The following is a 6,405-nucleotide window of genomic DNA, read 5'->3' on the forward strand; positions in this document are numbered from 1 at the left end:
TGGACGAGAAAACGTTTGTTAGGGACTGGGGCAGCCAGGACAGGGGCATTTACAAGAGCCTGTTTGAGTGCTTGAAACGCAGCTTCACAAGCCGGAGACCACAGGACCTGCTTAGGGAGAGTTTCTTAGTCAGGTCAGTCAGGGGCTTAGCAATAGTGCTGTAGTCTGGGACAAAGCGTCTGTAATACCCTGCTGTCCCTAGGAAGGCTAACACCTGGGTCTTAGTGACAGGTGTGGGCCAGTTAGCTACTGCCTCTATCTTAGCCGGCTCCGGTCTCTGGCTCCCACACCCCACTCTGTGACCCAGGTATTGCACTTCAGCCATGCCTAGATGGCACTTCTCTGGCTTCAATGTCAGGCCAGCAGCCCGAATTTTGTCCAAAACTACCCCTACATGTACTAGGTGTTCCTCCCAGGACCCACTGTAGATCGCAATGTCATCCAGGTATGCACACGCAAATTCCTGGAATCCATCGAGAAGTCTATCCACCATACGCTGAAAGGTAGCCGGGGCATTCTTCATCCCAAATGGCATGACCTTAAATTGGTACAAGCCAAATGGGGTGACGAAGGCCGACTTGGGGATAGCATCCTCGGCCAGGGGAATCTGCCAATAGCCTTTACACAGGTCTATGGTGGTCAGATAGCGTCCCCTGGCAATACGATCTAATAATTCGTCTACCCGGGGCATCGGGTAGGCGTCAGTGGTGGTCCGCTCGTTGAGCCGCCTGTAGTCTACACAGAACCGCGTGGTCCCATCTTTCTTAGGCACCAGGACTACAGGCGAAACCCAAGGACTATCGGAGTGTTCGATGACCCCAAGCTGGGTCATCTCCTGTATCTCCTTCCGCATTCCTTCTCGGACTGCTTCAGGGATACGGTAAGGGGGCTGTCGCAGGGGGTTCTGTCCAGGGGTCTCTACCTTATGTACAGTTAGGGTAGTGTAGCCAGGCTCTTGGGAGAACGTCGCCTGCTTCTCCCACAGAAGCTGTCTTGCCTGTCCCTTCTCTGTGGGGCTTAATCTATCCCCTAGCTGTACAAGACTAGTAAGGTCAGTCTGGGAGTCCCTCTCTAACAAATCGGGTAAGGGTAAACTCTCTGTATCGTCTGCAGCAGGGGCACATACTGCAGCGACATCCTCCGGTCTCTCCTGATACTCCTTTAGCATGTTCACATGAAAGGATCGCTGGATCCTTTCATCTGAACAGCTGGCTATGAGGTAGGTAGTATCACACACCTGAGCTACCACCTTATACGGGCCCTGCCAAGATGCTTGCATCTTGTTCGCCTTCACAGGTTTGAGCACTAGCACTTTCTGCCCAACCTGGAAGACTCGCTGCCGGGCACCCCGATCGTACCATCTCTTCTGTCTCCCCTGGGCCACCTGGAGATTCTCTCTTACCATCAGGGACAGTTTCTCCATGCGGTCCCGGAGTTCCAGGACATACGGTACTATGGGGGTCCCTTCCTGCTCTGTCTCCCCCTCCCAGTGGCCTCTAATGAGATCTAGGGGTCCGCGGACCCTCCTCCCATAGAGCAACTCAAAGGGGGAGAACCCAGTAGATTCCTGGGGCACCTCTCTGTAAGAAAACAACAGATGAGGCAGGAATCGCTCCCAGTCTCTGCAAGTGTCAGAAAAGGTCCTCAACATCTGTTTGAGGGTGCCGTTAAATCGCTCGCAGAGGCCGTTAGTCTGTGGATGGTACGGGGAACTAAGTATCGGTTTAATGCCGCACACCCTCCACAGTTCCTGGGTGAGCACAGCGGTAAATTGGGTTCCCTGGTCAGGGAGAATCTCCTTAGGGAACCCAACCCTAGTAAAAATTCTAACCAGGGCATCAGCAACTGTCTCTGCCTCTATATCAGACAGCGCTACTGCCTCTGGATAGCGAGTGGCATAGTCCACCACGGTGAGAATATACTTCTTACCGGATGGACAAGCCCCGGCCAGTGGACCCACAATGTCAACGGCTATGCGGGCAAAGGGCTCCCCAATGATAGGCATAGACATAAGCCTAGCTCTTGGGTGGTCCCCCCGCTTTCCTACCCGTTGACAAGTGTCACACGTACTACAATATATCCGCACAGCCTGATTAAAATTTGGCCAAAAGAAGTTCTGCATGATCCTATAGGCTGTGCGGCGGGACCCTAGATGTCCGGCTAATGGAACATCATGCCCTATCCGCAGAATCTCCCGCCGGTATTTTGCGGGCACCACCAGCTGTCGATTCGGCGGATGGGCAACACTTTTCTGGGACGGTTTAGGGATCCTATATAACCTGTCCCCCACCCATTCATACCGCTCCCCATCTACTCCTACCTCTCCAGTATCTGCTCTGTCTCTATACTTCTGGAGAGTCGGATCTGCCTGAGTTTCCCTCCCAAACTCCTCTGGGGAATCCCAGCTAGCAAAGGTCTGTCCTAGGGTATCAGTCGGGGAATCGGGTCTTACCTGGGTCTCAGCAGCAGGTGGGCTGGTTCCAGCAGCACGGGTCTGGGCCCGGGTAGTCACTGGGTTGACATCAGCAGGTCCCATTGGAGCATAGGCATAAACCAAAGGGGCCAGGTCATTCCCGAGCAAGACATCAGCAGGCAAGTCTTTCATAACCCCCACATTCACATGTCCAGAGCCCACTCCCCAATCCAAATGAACCCGGGCAACAGGTAGACGGAACACGGCGCCTCCTGCTACCCTCACTGCCACAGTATTTCCAGTGTGTTGGTGTTCCGAAACAAGGTTCTTTTGGAGCAGGGTCATAGTGGCTCCGGTGTCTCTCAGACCAGTGACCACTTTGCCATTTAGTCTAACGGTCTGCCTGTGTTGCTGCTGGTTATCCTGCTGGGCTGCTTGTACTGGATCCGCCTCATGTAGTATACCCCAAAATTCCTCCTGCTCAAGACAGTGAGCGGAAGACTGGGGTGGCTGCTGATGTCCGCCGGCTGGTTTTCTCCACGACTGCGCTTGGTTGGTATTGTTCAATGGGCACTCCGGTCTCTTGTGCCCCAACTGTTTGCACCCATAGCACCGGATAGGCTGAGAGTAATCCCGGGCGTTGAACCGAGCTGGCTGATCATAATTGTTCGCTGGTGGTATTGTGGGGGTGCGTTGCGCTGGGGGGTGATACACAGTAGTGGTTGGAGGTGCTGCCGGTTTGTACTCCACTCGGGTAGGGACCTTGGCTGCTGTCTGGTCTAGCCTCCGTGCATCTGTGTATTCATCGGCCAGACGAGCAGCTTCAGGTAAGGTAGCGGGTTTGCGGTCCCTAACCCACTCTCTGACTCCTGCAGGTAACCGATCAAAGCAGTGCTCCAACAAAAATACTTGCAGCACCTCTTCCCCAGTTACCGCTTGGCACCCTGCCATCCAGTGGGCTGCGGTGCGGTGTACCCTGCATGCCCACTCCACATAAGAATCGCCAGCCTGCTTGTTAGTGTCCCGGAATCGCCGCCGGTACGCCTCAGGGGTGACGGCGTATCTGGCTTAAAAGGGTATCTTTTACTGCCCGGTAACTTGTAAGTTCCTCCTCTGGGATGGCCCGAAAAGCCTCACTGGCCCGGCCGGATAATTTCCCAGAGAGGATAGTGACCCATTCCTCTGTGGGTACCTGGTGTAAGGCACACTGCCTTTCAAAATCGGCCAGGAACCCGTCAATCTCTCCCTCTGTTTCCACAAAATGTCTAAATGCAGCAAAAGGTACCTTTCTCCTTCCATTATTATTATGGGGTACCTCTGCTGCTGCAGCTCCTCTTCCCTGGAGCGCCTGTTGTGCTGCTACTGCTGCTTGCACCTGGATCACAATATCTGCTGCAGGGTTGGGGCCAAAGTGTGCCAGCCTTATCTGGACTGCGCGGTTAAATTGTACCTCCTCGGGTGTTAAATCCAGTATGCCAGGCACATTAGCTCTCTCCGTTCCCTGTGCTGCATCCATCTCCAATAATATTGAAATAATCTCTCTCTTCTTGAGATTACTTGCTGATCGTCCTCTGCGTTCCAATATATCTTTAAGGGTAGCACGCCTTAATTCCTCATACTGCATTTCCACCCTGGGATTTGTAGCTGGCCTTCTGGCCGGTGGGATTCATCCCACTGCTGCCACCAATTGTTACGACACTCACCGCCAGGTAGATGAAGCCGCCGTTTAGTGAATAAGCCCCTTTCTCCAGAAATGCAGTTTTTAATCCAGCCGATCGTCAAACTCCCGAATGGAGCATACGAAGTGGCAACTCCCGATCAGCAATTCAGTCGAACTCCTTCCGCAGCTAGCAATATACGAAAGCGCTGTCCCAATAATAAATCCCTCCACAAACGAGACCAAGCTCCGTCTTGAAAGTCAAACAGGAATCAATTTTATTGAGGGCTAGCCGCCCGTATTTATGCAGGTCTCCATCTGGTGGACACGCCCCTAGGGGACCAGAATGGAGACTGACACAGGACAGACATGCAGCACTACAGAGACAATACATCCCCCACAATGCATCATGGTCTCCTCCTCTCTGCCCTGGAGACACCCGAGGAGTAATCCCATTATCTCTCAAGACAGAGGGTAACCACAATACACATGTGGGGACAACAGAACAGACATCACCATTTAAACATACAATGTCACAACCCTTTTCAATACACAGACATTTAACATCCCAAAATGGCACGAATTAGACCAGGAGTTCAAGTTAGTTTAAGTCCTTTGTGAACAATGAGGCCATTTGGGTTAACTAGCAGCACACTCTTCTCCTGGGTGGCCGTCCGTTCAGTAGTTCCAATCGGTATTTGGGGAAACACACAAACAGGGGCATACGGGCAGGAAATCCAGCGAAATAAAGGCAAACAGACGAACCAGCAATATAGGTCTATACAGATGGATCTGTCACACTATGTACTGCCCCTAACCTCTAATGGCCCATAACGTCCCCCACACTGCAAATACCTGTCATCTATAAACCATAAGTTCCCTGTCTAATATCGCGTTCGCTCCACGTGGGTGACGTCATCAGGAGCATAGGATGTTTAATATGAAAGTGGACTGCCCCATTAGCTCGACATATTTCCACTATAGAGCATCACAGGGAAGACGCTGCACGCCGATATTGGCGCGCCTGCAGCGAGATAGATCAAAGCCTCCGGCTCTAGTACGGCCGTAGCGCGACTGCCGAGAGCTGCTCTGAAATAGAATAGTCAATGGTGGGGAGACAGGAGTAGGAGAAAACAGCGGCACTGCTTCAAATAGAAAATCACCTACGCCTCCTTCAGCTTCGGAACTCCTAGACCCGCGGCTCCACAGGCGGACCCAGACAACGTGGTGCTCAGCGTGTAGTAGACATTCAAGGTATGGACAGTAGACAACAGAAACGCGGCACTCACCAGGGTCTTAGAAAATCTTCACAGGGCTTTATTGCTCACAAAGTGGCATAGCTGCACAGGCTGGGGAGCGGGATGGCCCAGGTGTGGATCGGCGGTGACGGCCGTTTTGCGCAAATCTTCACAGCATAGACGATTGCCTTCAGATGATACGAGATGTGCAGCACCTGAAACTACGGACACTGGAAGCCTGTGCTAGCATTTCTCCTGAGGTGTTGCTATCAGTGTGTGAAGAGTGGGAGAAGAGGGTTGCATTGACAATCCAACACAATGGGCAGCACATTGAACACATTTTATAAGTGGTCAGAAACTTGTAAATAACTCATGAAAGAATAAAGTTACGTTAAAACCAAGCACACCATTGTTTTTCTTGTGAAATTCCCAATAAGTTTGATGTGTCACATGACCCTCTTCCTATTGAAAAAACAAAAGTTGGATTCAAAATGGCCGACTTCAAAATGGCCGCCATGGTCACCACCCATCTTGAAAAGTTTCCCCCCTCACATATACTAATGTGCCACAAACAGGAAGTTAATATCACCAACCATTCCCATTGTATTAAGGTGTATCCATATAAATGGCCCACCCTGTACTTTGTTTCAGTGCTCTTTTGCAGACATATGAAATGTTTCATTGTTCCCTTTCTGTGTTTCTTACCTAGCGCACCTGGGGAGCGTCCATGGTGATGACCTGAGGCTGCCCTTAAAGGTACATCCGTGCGCCTGTATGTCATGAGCGGTCTGAGGAAGTGCGAGATTTGCGCGAAACGGCCGTCACCGCCGATCCACACCTGGGCCGCCCCGCTCCCCAGCCTGTGCAGCTATGCTACTTTGTATCAATAAAGCCCGCGTTTCTGTTGTCTACTGTCCATACCTGAAATAGAATAGACCACGCCCACTGGGTGGAGCTAGCGGCAGCGGAGATACAGCACAGGGATATTGACTTTATTTCTTGTCATAAATGGGCTAAATGCGCAGGAATAATCCGTGAAATGTACACCACTGTATACAGGCAACCTCAGGACGTAAGAACTGACAAAACAGGCCACT

The sequence above is a fragment of the Bufo bufo genome, chromosome 7 (genome assembly GCF_905171765.1).
Source record: "Bufo bufo chromosome 7, aBufBuf1.1, whole genome shotgun sequence".
Taxonomy (NCBI): domain Eukaryota; kingdom Metazoa; phylum Chordata; class Amphibia; order Anura; family Bufonidae; genus Bufo; species Bufo bufo.